A 14980-nucleotide genomic window follows, 5' to 3' on the forward strand; every position below is an offset into this window, starting at 1 on the left:
TGTGCTCTGTAGAAGTTTTCAAAAAGAAGTAAAACCATTTTCATGTAGGGTGGCTTGTGAATGCTGATCCAGTCTGTCCTGGTCTATCCACTGATGTCTTTGCATTTGGGGTTGGGAATCCTCAGGTTGTTTTAAAGACAGGATTCACCTTCGCTGTCGAGATTTGGCAAATGAAAGTATCAAAAGCCACAAGGCGTGGACCTATGACCTCTATGGAAGCTTTCATCTGCCATAATCAGATGAGAGATTGCAGAAGGAGTATCTTCCATAAGGTCACCTATGGAAAAAGCTCATGTGAAACCTTTGTGCTTTTCTGAATTCTCTCAGGCATTGCCTCAGGTAGCCCAGAGAAGTGCCCATAGCCAAGGAATTGCCTGCTCTGTAGAAAAGGTGGTCCCAAATGCAGTCCATCAGAAGGCAGCCATGAAGATGTTACTTTTTCCCTGTACCACAGGAAGGGGGGTAGTTTACAATTTCCCCGTATGAACCAAACTGTTGTACAACCTAAAATACAAAATATAAATCTGAACATAAAGGACCTAGAAGCGCTAGGTAAGTGTTTCATAGCATTTCTGGAGCTTTACATGAACCAAAAGGTAAGTCCATGCTGCAAATCACCCCACCATTTGTTTAATACATTAATTTATTCTTTCTAAATGAATTAACACACCTTGACACTGTGATAACAATAACGTATGATATATTTTATGTCAGCTTTAAACACTCAGGCAACTTTGCAAACTTTGCATGAATTCTCTCTCTCTTTTTTTTTCTCTCCCCACAGAGGACAGATCACATTTGTCTTGTTTGACAAAGTAGAGGATTGAGATTCCCTGATGTCTCTATGTTTAAGCTTGCAATGTGCAGAGTGACTTCATGCTCCCGTCTTCAATATTGGCTTCAGCAAAGCCTAAATACCTCTTCCAATCTCAATCTAAATTATTTGGTGAAGGAAGTGTGAGGAGTCACTCTGATGACTAGTTCCTGAATTCAGAAACACCTGGAATCCAGCCTTGAGCTTGGGTCTGTTGTTGGACCATGGCTGAGAAGAGACTTAAAAAGAGTTGCGACTTGATGGTGCTGTGGGAATAAGCATTAACACCACTTAGGGCTTCTTAGGACTAAAAAAAAAAATAAAATCTTGAGTAATTGATCTTCACAGCACATCTGAAAAGGTGAGAGACTATTTGCCAGTCTGAGAGAAGGGGAAAACTGAGCTGTGCTCATTTACCTCATATCATACAGATGTTTCAGAGCCCAATACAACCTTAATTTCTCGTGCCTTACCCTTGAGACCACTATTCAATTACAAAGGTTACTATTCAGCTACATTCATTTTGCTGGCCTTCTGTACAATTTTCTTATTTTTTGGGCAAATATCTGGCCAGAAACATTTTCCGGGAAGAAATGTAAAACTCCATGGCACCCGGAGCCAAACTCTCTGAACTCCATTTCCAGAACTGGCCGCAGGAGTCTGGCAGAGAGTTCAGCGGGAGCACGACAGTGCTGATATTTCAGTTACCGTAGGTTTGCAATAAATAACCAAAGCATAAAAAAGTGGTTTAAATGTAAATGAAGCTCTGTCTTAATACAATTATGCAACTTAAGATGCCAAACAACTTTGCCGCTGTAGCCCTGAAATAACAATATATCGTCTGCAGTGTTATGTTCTTGCCTTGCACTCCTGAAATATATTTAGAAGTCAGCCAAGATCTGGAAAGAAACATATATTCCTTCAGAATACCTCCTGAGCCAGAATGAAGCTTAGCACCCCTGACTACACAAGTAGCAGTTGTCTTATTCTTTAAAAAAATAAAAATAGATATAATAATTTAAAAAATCAGATTGGCAATGGTTTTGCTCAAAGCTCCTGACCAAACCAGGAATCAGCATGCTGCTGATGGTGCATATACCTGTCCATATAAATGTATATACATCATGCAAACTAACCAGCTCAGTTCCCCAAAATCCTTTAGTAGAGATCAATTAGTCAATGTATCATGAACATGCATTGGATAGGAATATGAGTAGTGGCTGCTGGGTTTTTCAGGAGGTGCATGTAATTCATTTTTTGATAAGCTTTGAACAAACTGTGACCGATCAAAACATTCAATTACATTATAGAGAAAAATGTCTGTGCTGTTTGTGCATGTTAAATATCTCTAAGCACATATTGTAAATAGGGGAAAACAGATTTTATTCTGAAATGCCCCCTAAATAGGTTCTGTAGGTGTTCTGTTGCTACATATAAATGATACAGGAGTGATTCTTAAGTGAAGGTCGTTATTGATTTAGAGAAAATATGCACATTTAGAATTCATTCCTATTGAATAAATGAATAGTTAAAAGATTCAGATCTGTCAAAACTGAAGTTGTTCCCAGGAGAACATTGGCCTTGTTAGGTGTTTCAATTTTAAAAGACCTGGTGACATTTTAACAAAAAAAGGCTTTTTTTATGGTTCAAAGTGTTTTTTTAATTATTTAAGCTAATATTTTTGGCAAATACAATATAACGTCAAGCCAAAGTATCTTCCACTGACATCAAGCTTTTTGACTCGTAGTTTCAAGCTTCCAAGATTTTGACTTCTTTTCCTGATCTAGAAATTAGGAAAGCCTTAAAAATCACTTTTTATCCCCAAGACGGGAAAGACATAGGATAAGATTTTCATTAATCACAAAAGCAGTGGTTTGGGGAGTTCATCTTCCTGGCAGCCTACAACACTAACACATTTTGGGGGGCAGTTACATCTGTTACAAATACTCTCAGCTGTCCAGCAGTGGCTGTGGTGTTTGTACCTTAGTAATTGTGCGTGATCTGGGGTTGTTCAGTATTTTATCATCCTTCCACGCTGTTACTGAAATCCTGTGGATATCGTTTAGCCAGCCTATTACTGCAAAGTAGATGTTTTCTGATATTGCTTAATGGGCAAAACAAAGCAGCTGAATTACACAGAGCAGTGTAATGAGGTGGTAAATACGCTCATCAGGTTTTGTCTTCATAGGCAGCGGAAGGTAATTGCATCCAAGAGGAGTGTCAAAGAACTATTTTTTGGCCAGGCTACTCAGCGCATGGGTTGTTGAGAGACCCCCCCAAATGCTGTTCACATTCTTGCGTAGGCTAATTGCCTCAGCCAGGAGCATCCAGATGATACCATCCTATAAGCACAATTAGGATTGATTTGACGATTGTTTCTGCCCATATCTAAATGGAGATTTAGCCATTATAATTAGCTTTAAGTTCTGCAATAAAAGGAGCTGGATGGAGCATTAGGTGAAGCAGTGGTTACAGCAATGTAGACCCAGGCTTTGGTTATATTAGACTCATGGAAGGATACTGCAGCAACCAGAGTTTTTCGGGGGTTGACTTCAAAGAGGTGCTGACAAATTTTCATAACCTTTATGACAACCAAACCTCTGTGCTTTTACAGATCTGTCCCACAGACCAGGAGAAAACGAGTCGGACAGATCCTCCAGGTGCCAGTCTAGTCCAGAGGGTGTGGAAAGATGAATTTCCTCCGAAAAGAGCTGAGAGAATGGGAACTCGGCCTCCCTGCCTCATCTGTGACTGAAGCAGCTGAAAGCTGTTGGACTCACACACCAATGAGGCAGCACTGCGGGTCAGTGCCTGCCTGTGCTCCATGTGGTGCCTGGTTCTTGGGTTTGGGGTGCTTTGGGGTGCCTGAGGGCAACAGCAACAGCAGAGGAGCCAACTTCAGCTACAAAAACCCTGCACTGACCCGAACTGGTCTCTTCTCCTTACAATAGGATTGAGGGGACACCTGGGGCTTGGGGCAGCTCGGAGAGCTGATGAGGCTGGTGGGGGATGAACTGAAAGCTTTCCACTCCGAAGGGCTGAGGGGGGAGTCCCATAGCATGATGGGACTGTCTGGTTGATAATTAATAAGTTTCTGATACATTTGGCTATTGCTTTTCCTTGCTTTTAATTTACTGGTGTCCTTCCACAGAAGAAAGAGATTGATCTGTGATTCTCTGTAGATGTGCCTAAGCAGGCCTCCACCCTTCCAAAACACTCCCCTGGTCAAAACATCCTTCATCGATGCCTGGGACTCTGAAGGAAAGCACTCAGTATCTCTCGTGGTTACTTGCTGCGCGTGGCCTAGCTTCACGTCCTATGCAGAGAGCACTCAGTGTTATTCCTCTGCACGTTGAATCCCTCAGCAGGTCAGCGTGAGCAGAGGCCTACAGCCAGCCCTGCCCCAGTTTGTTGAAGCTCCATATTCAGCAATGAGCTCCTGCCTCGGGCAGATCACAGCCTTGAGGTCATTCTCCCATATGATGTCTCTACATTGGGAGGTGTGTACGTAGGCTAGTGGTGTGCCAGAATGTTCTCCCTGCTGTCTTAGAAGGGCAGTCTGCTTTTACAAAGATTTTTTCTTCCCCTTATCCTGCAAGGCAAAGGGCCAGAAGAATATCAGCAGCCTGATGGAGCCAACATCTCCCTCTCAAAGCATGTGCTGGGTATTCCTCAACGTGTCAGGAAGGTCCCTGTGCTCTCGGTGGTGGGAATTACTGTCAGCCGTTGTCCCCCACAGGCCATGCAAACAGGGCTGTGGAGCAGGGCCCAGTCCACCAAGTGCCCCAGGCAACCTGCAGCACATCTCTGGGATCAGGGCCCCCTTTCTTGGGATTAAGGTTTGGGAAATGTTTCTTATGTCATTGGCATTTACAGGTCTGGTTGCAAATTAGGACAAGAGGGAATAGCCTCAAGTTGTGCCAGAGGAGGTTCAGGTTTTAAATGAGAAGACATTTCTTCTCAGAAAGAGCAGTCAGGCATTGGGACGGGTTGCCCAGGGAGGTGGTGGCATCACCGTCCCTGGGGGTGTTCAAGGAAAGGTTGGACGTGGTGCTTAGGGACATGGTTCAGTGGGTGACATTGGTGGTAGGGGGGTGGTTGGACCAGATGATCTTGGAGGTCTTTTCCAACCCTAATGATTCTGTGATTCTGTGAAAATGAAAAATGGTAGCTGAAACTGCTTCACTTCTTCTCTTCCTGTTTGTAAGCAAAAGCCACCCTCTGCATGAAAAGCAGCTGATGAAAAGGAAACCTCTGAACTGAAGGTGTTCCCGCTTGACCCGAGACCAACAGCTAGCCATTCTGAGATGCCAGGCTGGTAAACCAGTGACAAGCTCCATGCTCATCCTCTGCCTAACTCCATTAAGGTACAGCCTACAGATTCATTCATAGCACAGGAATCATTTCAGTTGCCTTTGACCTTCTGTAATTTTAGAGATAGCCAAGAGGGGCAGATAAGCACATCTGGAGGGACCATCATCCCATCTGCTATATGCATTGCTTTTAGAGCAGCAATTATCCGATACCTATGTTTTCAGGAGAAATGGGTCCCATATGCAGACTGGGAACATAAACTGCAGGGTGAAATGTTGCCCATCTTCATTTTCATGGTTTCTTGGAAGTCTGACTTTTAGGTAGATATTTGTCTTTCTTCACCACTCTGTCTCCTCTAGGCTTTCCATTATATTGGCAGTGGTATCAGTACTGTCAATAGGTCAAGAACGCTGACCTCAGTGATGCTAATGTAGATGGGCTCACACCAGCTGTGCTGCTGGCTCCATATCTTATTGACTATCTGCCAGGCTTAAATCTGCGAATATAACTTATGCAGATGGTTATTCCTGTTTGCTTTACTCTCGTGCATAAGGGTTGTGGGATCAAGCCTGTTATCTACCGTGCTATATTAGAAGAGACTGATATTGATGGAGCAGATGTAGCAGCTGGCATGGGCTTTGCAAGACTCTGATAACACTCCTACCAGGTTTGCTCTGTCCTACTCAGCCCACCAGCATCACTGACTTCCTTGTGGGCTGCCAGACGCAGCCTGAGTTGTGCCAACAGCACGCTGAACTGCTGCCAAGGGATGCTAAACCTGTTTGCTGGTGAGCTATGCCTCCTGCACTTTGCAGGTGGTGGCCAGCTCAGATTTGCACGCACGTAGGAACAAAACAGCTTTTCAGATAAAACCCCAATTTACCTTCACTCCTTTGCCCAGCCTGTGAGGACGGCAGTAGAGCTCTTCTAGGGCTCGGTTTTCAGGTGTAAAATAGCTTGTGACTGGGCTAGTGCTGGGCACAGAGGGAAGACAGTGTCAGGCTCCATAAACAAAGATGGAAAGGAGGTGTTGGCCCCAAATTCAGCGTTTCTGTGGAGCCTAAGGCCACAGCTGCAGGACACAGCACTATCACTTTTCCAGGAAGACCAGGCAGAAATGGCTGGAAGGAGGTGATACAAACCATCAGAGAGCCAAGACCTTGCTGGTACTCAGCTGAAAACAATGACAAATTACCTTCTGAGGCAGGGTCAGGGTTCACTGAATCCATTAATTTTCATGTGTTTCTCAGCACTTCCAAAAAGTCACCTTCTTTCTCTACTCATATGGCAGATGACTGTGCATTGGCAGGGAGAAAAGGAAGCCTGCTGGTGAAATAACTCACTAATTTTAAGAGCATGGCCTGGCAGGACCAACAAAGTAAAAACAGATGATAGCAGCCAAAATGTCTTCCCACGTCAATACTCTGCAATCAGCTCTGTTGCATAAAAACCTCAGGCTTTTGTGGGAATGTAATCCAACAAAACACATTCCAAATGAATAAATCAGCTTTCCCTGATGTTAAGCTATGTGCAGAGTGGTGCTGAAGCATTCAGGGTAGCTATGGTGACAGTATCTTCCCACTACTCAAGAAATACACTGGAATTAGAAAAAGATTTGTGAATAACCAATAAATGTGCACCCAAAAGAGTTTGTAGAGGAAAGGCTTGCAAAGTTGCTGGACACAAGTTGTTATAGTAACACTATTTGGATGTTGTGGTTAAGTTCAGAAAGCAACCCAAAAGATTACATGCCTGATTTGCTTGGGGGGAATTAACCGGGCTTAGATGAAAGCTTTTTGTCATTTGTAAAGGCTAAGGTTTATCTCTGCTTGCACAATTTTCAGCTCCTTTGAAAGCATTCTGCTGAACTTTTCACCCATCTGGTGTTTGCTCACAGTCTGGATGGTCATGGGCAGAGCTGCCTTGTTCTTCTCACTGCTGCAGGGACCTGTCCTACACAAACCTCCAGAGGTCTTGGAGAGGATGAGTAGTTGAGGGACGGTAATTACCGTGTGGTGGTGAGCAGCCACAAGACTTCCGAGATGAGTTTGTTTTCTGTTCTATGTCCCCAAAGCAAATTTCTAACATGAACTCCATTGCACATCAGGAAATTCACAGTTTGCGTTGTGTTTTCCTTCAAGTCACCCAGCCCACCCACAACCACTCCATTAGGAGATCCAGAAGTGTTCCCACGTTCTCACTGAGCTGTGTTGCTATTCAACAGCCATGAGTACAGTAATATTTATACTCATATGAATTTGTCAGCATTTGGGGGAACGATATTCACATTTTGATGTTAACCTCTTTGAATTTAGCAGACACACAGGCTGTTTGCCTTACCTGGTAGCTCATAGTATCTTGAGAAACTGTTCTTGCTATGCTTGCTGAAACTTTCCATAACAAAGTAAGAGAAAATATATAACAGGAGACATTTGTAGAAAACCATGAAACTTTGGAGTCTGAAAGTAGACCTGCACATTGAAAGAGAGAGAAAAGCACTAATAAATAAGCAAAATTGTCCTCCAGATCCCTGCATAGAAAACTGGAGCCCTTCAAAGAGCCAGGAGGTGTTGCATTGGGTACAACTGTGCCATACGTCTTCCCTTCCTGATGTGAGTCATCACAAAGCTCTTGCGAAGACCATTTTTATAGGAAGACTACAGATCGCATCCACACATTCACAGGGCTCCATGAGGCTCTTGGTTTTCCGAGGAGTTTGTGCATTGTCATTGCGTGAATCCTGGCTGCATAAAAAGGCAAGTTCTCCTGTCTTCTGATGCAGGTACGCGGTGTAACTCTCCTTCCTTCTCATCTGGAGGGCTCCTCAAGGGAAAAAAAAAAAAAAGGAAAATAAAGCTTCTGATTCTACAGGCACCAAGTACTGCAGTGATATTTACCATTAACAGCTGTGGCAGACCATGCAGTTCCCCTCCCCAGAGCCTCAGCTGGTTCTTGTGCCTGCTCCACAGCTGGTGTCTGGAAGTCAGCAGATGGCTTGTCCCTCCGTCTCCAGCAATAATATCATCAATAGAACCATTTGCTGGGCAGCTTCCAGCCTGTTCCTGCAACCTTTCTACTGGTCATTGAAATTGCCAAAGGCACACACCACGATCATCCAGCAGCTGCTCCGTTAATAGCGTATGCTTTCCTTGCTGTAGGACACGTTGTTATGTCTGATATGTTTCTTCATTTCCAAAGGAAATGAGAGTCTGGTAGGAGCTCAGGAAATAAAGTCAGCACAGTAACACTGCCAGTATGAGTATGTTGGTTTGGAGGAAAAGGTCCTTGCCTGAAGCCTTTGAAAATATTATATTTTCCTGTGTCACTAGGGAATAGCCATCGCTGGTGTCAGTGATACACCTGCAGGCCTGCAGCGTTGTCCAACAGAAGTTTGTAAAATCAAGGGTTGAACAGAGAAAGTAAATAGGGACAGATGTTGATTGCCTCTTCCCAGCACAAATGAGAAGCGGTATGTAGCAGGTTCAAATGTAACACCACAGAGACTTCTTCCTGCAACCTACAGCTAAATGCTTGGACTCACCGCAGGGTGTTATGAACACTAAGATTTTTATGGGAAAAGACTGGGAAAGATTGCATGGGAAAAATTTTACTTGGGATTTTACATGGGACAACTGATTTTGTGAAGATGCCCAGCTTACTCCACAAGATTTTCTGGATCAGAAACACCAATCGTTTCTTTCTTTACCTAGAATCTAGTGGGATGAGCTGAGAACGCTGCTGGAGCGTCATCAGCATCATCCCTTTTCTCCAGCATCCCAGGAGACCCCTCACCCTGCCATTCCCACTGCAGACACGTCCCAGGAGTATGGGCTGCCCATGCAACAGGGAACCAAAAGTGAAGCTCTCCGTAGGAAAAAAAAAGGATGACATTGGGAGTATTTCACCAGTTTACTCTAGGTGAGCTTTTTGGTTTGATTGTACCTGCTGCTGCTGGTATCAAAGGGAGTGCTGACTCCTGAATTTGGTCCACTTTTTCTCTGAGTGTCCTGGGCCTTGTACTTAGCAGTTTTACTCCGTGCCTTGCTAAGAAAGGTTAGATTGTGTGGTTATTATTAGCATGCATTCAGGCTCTTAGCGGTGGTAGGACACAAGCAGCAGCACAACATGTAAGGACATCTGGTAATGTGACCTTTTGTTTGTGCCAGGGTATGGGCATGAGTTCACAGATACAGAAAGTACCGTAGACCTTTCTTCCCTCCCTTATTCTATTTACAACCTGAGTGTATTTAGGGTATGAGGAAGTGAATCAAAGCTGACTTTATTTAGTGCTGTAGCCACAGTTCCTACTTTGACCCCATCAAATATTTTCTTGGTAGCTGGATTCCCTTGGCTCATTGATTGATCATTTGATGCTGAAATTATGCAATCATCTTATTGATTTATTGACCTTTTTTTTTTAATTTTTTTGCCTCTACAGTTAATTTTATGAAGTGATTCTTCAAATCAGTAGATGAATGCTCAGGATTTCAGTGTAGGTCCTACAGAGCCCTTTTATGGTGTCACCGTAAAATTCTGTGAGTGAACCCAGTATCTGTAACGTGAGCTCAGCTTGCTCATTAAGCATACTTTTCATGCTTTTTCTTTTTTAAATACAAAATGATGGTATAAAAAATGTTCATGCAGTAATAGAAAAGTAAGCAAACCAGTAGTAATATTTAGTAAACCTATACCATCTTTCACCTCAAGATTTAAAAGCGCTTTATCAACTACTAATTAAGACAAAACCAGCAGGGTGTTACTGTAATGAGTACTGAGACATCCTACTTCATGCTGAGCTGAAAATAGTCTTGAGCATGCTAATAAGTTTCTATTGTGGATCTCCCTATGGTCACTATTAACAGGGGCTGGAATGTTATGAACAGGATGCGCAGCCAAATATTAATGTCAAGGTAAAAACTGTGGTTTACAAAGGCAATTGCAGTAGTTTCTTTTCAAATGCATCTGAGGAAAACAAGATTTTTGATGAATTTCTATTAATGCAAATATTTATTTACCCAGCTGAGGAAAGGATCCCCTCTTTAAAATTTTGGAATATACTTCATTTTCCAAACCCCATCATATTAACGTTTACAGTGTTCTCTTCTACAATCATGTGGGAGAAGCTTTTCTTTAAAATGTGTTTACACCACCAAGTGATTTCAGAAGTTCGGGTTTTAGGTAAAACACGAAATATTTAAGTTATTTATTATAACATGAGGAAGGCTAGCAAAAATTAGGAGAAAATTATTTATTAAACCCTAAAGCAGGTCTTGTTCAATATTTTCTTCATGGATCATTAGGGACATGAGTTGCTATAAAACAACTTGAGCAAAGGGGTAATAAAGGTGATACTAAATCCTTACATAGAGACAAATGAAACCTGTAGAGAAGAGCTGGTTTCTGGGTGGGTGAGACATTAACTGTGCTATAAAGAGCAAAGGTGCCATAGATATGCTTTAAAGAAAGTTTGTGTTTCTACTTTCACTGTGAGCGATGTTTTGGAGTTTCTCTGGTTGCTGGAAGTATCCTGTCCCAGTGGCATTAAACTTCAGCACCGACAACTGATAACACGGATAAGGTCACAGATTTAAGCTTCTGTGAGTATCTGCTCATAAACTAGGAAGGAGCATGAAACTTTCAGAAAAGAGATTTTAAAAGCCCTTAGTAATCACATGCTGGCAACCTTTCGGAGTTTACTCAGATCCAAGTAACTATAGCTCAATACTTGCTGTATTCATCACAAATTAAACTAGTCGTAGCCCATCAAACATGCAATTTCTGTCTAAATTACAAATAGCTACTAATGATTTCTGTTAATGAGCTTGTTGTACAATTATTAGATAGTGTCCCCAAAATACTTGATAGTTTTTTTACCCATCTGCTCAGGCAAGTCTATACTTTGATTTGGAACTTCCTATATGCAAACCATGGCCCTTCCACCCATAAAAGCCCTAGAGGTTTCTTGCTAGTCAAGGGTGTTTCTTTAGCTAGGCTTGATATATCGTTCTGGCTTGGTCTAATCATACGACATTTTTGCCATCCCTTTTACAAAGCAAATAGATTAACCAATGAGTTTCAAAATGATGAAAAATCCCTTCTGTCTTCTGATTCAACAGCAAAAGTAGATGGCTTAAGAAACCTGGAGACTGATGCTTGCTATTTTATTTTCTGCTTTCTGTTCAGCTGGGAACATTTCTCTTCTTTTGTCACTTGACAAAACAAATATGCTCCCCTCAGTACTCAGCACTTGCCTGTTTTATGTGTGTGTAGGCAACTCCCCTTGGAGTGAACACTTCATTGTCCATTTTTGGTAAGCTTTGACTTGTCCTTGCAAATCCTGAAAACTCACAAAAATGATTTGTGCTTCCTTTGTACTTGATGACATTCCTGCCTATTTTGCTTATGTTGAGCCCATCTCTTGCTTCTGTAATGTTGCTGGGGCAAACCTTGTGTATGAAATCATTGCAAACAGCACATTTATGCCAGGGCAGCCAGGCAAGCAGCACTGACTGTGGGGCTGACTGATGAAATGAATTGTTTAAACTTGCAGTAAAACATTCAATATTATTAACAATTTTTTATGTTTATGCAGGGTGAGACAGGCAATGGACATCTAAGGCACTGCTTTCTGCATCTCCAGATATGTGTCATTGATGAGAAGAGGTCTCCATTCAACAGTTCCCTCTTCCCTTCCAGATCCTGTGGCGTAAGTTCATGGCGCTGCGTGACAAACGTATGGACAGACACAGCATCCCCATAAAGAGGGGGCAGAACCTCTTGGTTCAGCTCTTAAATTCTGTGCATTTCATGTGGTAAAACAAAACCAAAAGAAACAACAATAAGAACAACCCCAGCATTCCTGTTTGTAAAGGCTGATTGAACCCATGGCACTTTAAGACAAATCCACTAAAGACAAAGCCTTTGATACAGGGAACAACTGAAGAGGAACCACAGTTAGAAACCAATACAAGAAGCAGTCTTGGTGCACCGACCTACAGGTTAGATTCTGACTGTATAATTACAGAAAAGTCGTGTTCACTTCTTAAAATGCTCCTCACAGCACACATTATCAGCTGGCTTAGGAATCCAACAGCTGTAGGGTAAAATCTTGATGCATTTGCCTCTCCTGATACCTTTGGAGAGGCATTTTCCTCCACGTGCCTTCCTTCCATGGAAGGCATGAGGAGCTGGCAAACATGCAGACAGTGAGCATGCTGGTAGTAGAGCTCTACCGCTTTTGGCTAGAAAGGACAAGAGTTATTTAGAGGTAAGGACTCTCCCTCTGAGTATCAGGGGTAATACAGACTGGGACACCTAGGAAACTTCCTAAAGGCTCTTCTCTGTACGTTTGGCTCAGTTTTTCTTTAAATGTACTGCTTCTTAGGAAGAAAAATGAGCCTCCTGCTGTTTGCAAGAGTATGGTGGCCTTAGGAGATAAAGCAGAGTTGGGAAGGTTTTCCTTCCATATACAATAAATATCTTAGACTGCATGAGTCTGAGCCAGCAACCTGAATCTCAGCTGCTTACTAATAAGATAGTGTTAGTCCACTGTAACTGTTTTTGCAATCAGTTTTCTTTGATCAGTAATAGTAACATTTTCTTAACATCAATGTAGGAATCATGAGATTATTCACATCTATTTATGTGTACATATGTCTATGTATGTGTGCACATGTGCATATTTGCAGATGCACTTTTGCAAAGCATTTATATACATGCATTATTTAAACTAATTTTAATATTTAAATAAATATTAAAATGAAAGATTTATTTTCTTTTTCTCACACAAAAGCGCTCTGATTTCTCCCAGTTAGGACACCAAGATATTAAACATTCACCTCTATTCTGCCTCTATTCTATCTCCACTTGCAGCTGCCCACTCTTTACCTAGGGCTCACCTCCTGGCCTGAAGGAGCAGGAATCCATCCTGAGCATGACTGAGTGCAGTGAGGCTCCAGGCAGACCCCCGTGGTCTGAGCTGTGGCTTTAGCATTATTTCCAGAGCTGATGCTGTTTAATCGCCTTTCAGTCAATACTCGAAGGTTTGCTCTCTGCTTAAGCTAGGCACACACCTCAGAAGAGATATATAGAGCCATTATTTTAAAGCCAGTTGGTCACTTTTCCTTGCACAGACAAAAAAAAAAATAATCAGGAACAAAATGTGCTTAGGTGTTTTTGCAGATATATTTCTGAAGAGTGTAACTCAAATGCTGTGGAAACTTAAGGCAACTGGCTGGAAAACAGAGCAACTCTGTGCTGCCTTCAAAATCCCTGCGCTTTTAACTCTTTTATTAACTTTTCTGCTTCTCCAGCAGATATTGATTCTGTCAATTCTCATTTCAACCAGGCTGCACATGGGAGTAAAGTAAGGTCTGAGCAGATGGCTGACATGAAATGAACAGCAAATTATTGCACAACTGTAGGAAATTCAGTGCATTCTGCAAAGCCCTAAGTCAACATTCATTACAGATGCCAAAGCAACCAGACTCAAGCGACCCTTAAACACGTAGGAACAGACATAAAAGTATACAGCCTGAAGACTGAAATCCTTATTTCTATGAATAGAAATACTTCAGCAAGATTTCTATAGCTTGAACTTCTTGTTTCCCTTGTGAGAAAGAAATATTGTCAGCATATGTAGAGGGACCACAGAGAAATCCAAATTCTACCTGTTCCCTAGTGAAGCTAGGACAAGATTAGGCACCTGCCTTGATAACAGGAATACCTGAAATCAGCACAAACAGAATAAAAACATTTGTGCATACATAAAGGGATTTCTAGTCTTATAGTTTTGGGTCACAAGCTAATTAATAGCCGACGGGGTGGAAGGAAGCCTTCTTTCTGGGCAAATCATTGCATGACTACCTTGGGGGACAGTTCTTCAACTATCTGTCTCCTCCAAAGATGCCCTTTCTCAGAGATGGAGGACTGGACAGTGAGGGCTGTATGGGGTGGAACTGGCATGGTAGTCCCTTGATTCCTGTATGACCTGCATAAATAATGGCTCCAATGAAAAATAAAATAAAATAAAATAAAAACTGTGGTCTGCTCATCAGGAGAATATATCGTGGTTGGCATCTAGCTCAAGCAGCTATATCCCACCTGTGTAACACCCCTTTGCTCTTCTGGGTAGGAAGAGAGAGGGAAAGCATCTTTTCTGGCTGCCTGTGTTTTTTACATCTCTATATAACATGCTGCCTGATTTCAGTGGTGACTGAAGTCTTGCCTGAGCCAGAATTTGCCTAGCAGTTGCTGAGGTTTGCAACATACTTTGAAAGCAAAAGGGTGAAAAGCGATGAATGGGGAGCAACACACTTTTTTTTTTTTTTTTTGTTAACAGGAAAATTAAGAAGTTGTTGAATGGTCTGGTAGTGCAAAATCCAACTGACAGGTGTTCTGACCTGAAGTCTTCCCTGTGCAGAAAAGGTTAATTAAACATTGCAGCCATGGGTATTTTACTAAGGTGGATTAATGGACTACACTGAGTCTTGACCTCTTCCCTAACAATGCTGCATCAAATACCATTAGTCAGTAATTATTAGTACTCTTGGCCTACATTCATGCTTAGCTGTCTATGTATATTCTGTAAAACTATATCTTCTTCACTTTCAGCCTGATGAAAGATGCTTTCATTTTCAGGCAGAGCTGGATCACAGACTGAGTCATCACACTTCAAACGGAGAATGAAAGTGCCTGGGCTCAACACAGAGATCACTGCCTGTTTCCTCTAAACCTTTCTAGCCCAATAGGAACCAAAGCATCCTGTACCCATTGCAGGCTTTTAAGAGACAGGCAGAGTGATCAGGGCATGAAAAGCTGGATGGCAGCTTTAACCCTCCCTATAGGTTTGCA

The 14980-nt window shown here is 42.3% G+C and overlaps 1 long non-coding RNA gene across 2 annotated transcripts; it reads left to right on the forward strand.

Moving 5' to 3' along the window:
- Window positions 1-358: 358 nt before the first annotated feature.
- LOC310893381 lies at window positions 359-11857 on the forward strand. Of its 2 annotated transcripts, none has more exons than XR_014578948.1 (3): window positions 359-5181; window positions 8839-9046; window positions 11721-11857. It is a non-coding gene; the product is annotated as an uncharacterized lncRNA (long non-coding RNA). The 2 variants fall into 2 exon arrangements; XR_014578949.1 differs by lacking the exon at window positions 359-5181 and adding an exon at window positions 5220-7884.
- The last annotated feature ends 3123 nt before the right edge of the window (window positions 11858-14980 follow it).

Source organism: Anser anser (assembly GCF_964211835.1).
Source record: "Anser anser genome assembly, chromosome: 2".
NCBI lineage: Eukaryota > Metazoa > Chordata > Aves > Anseriformes > Anatidae > Anser > Anser anser.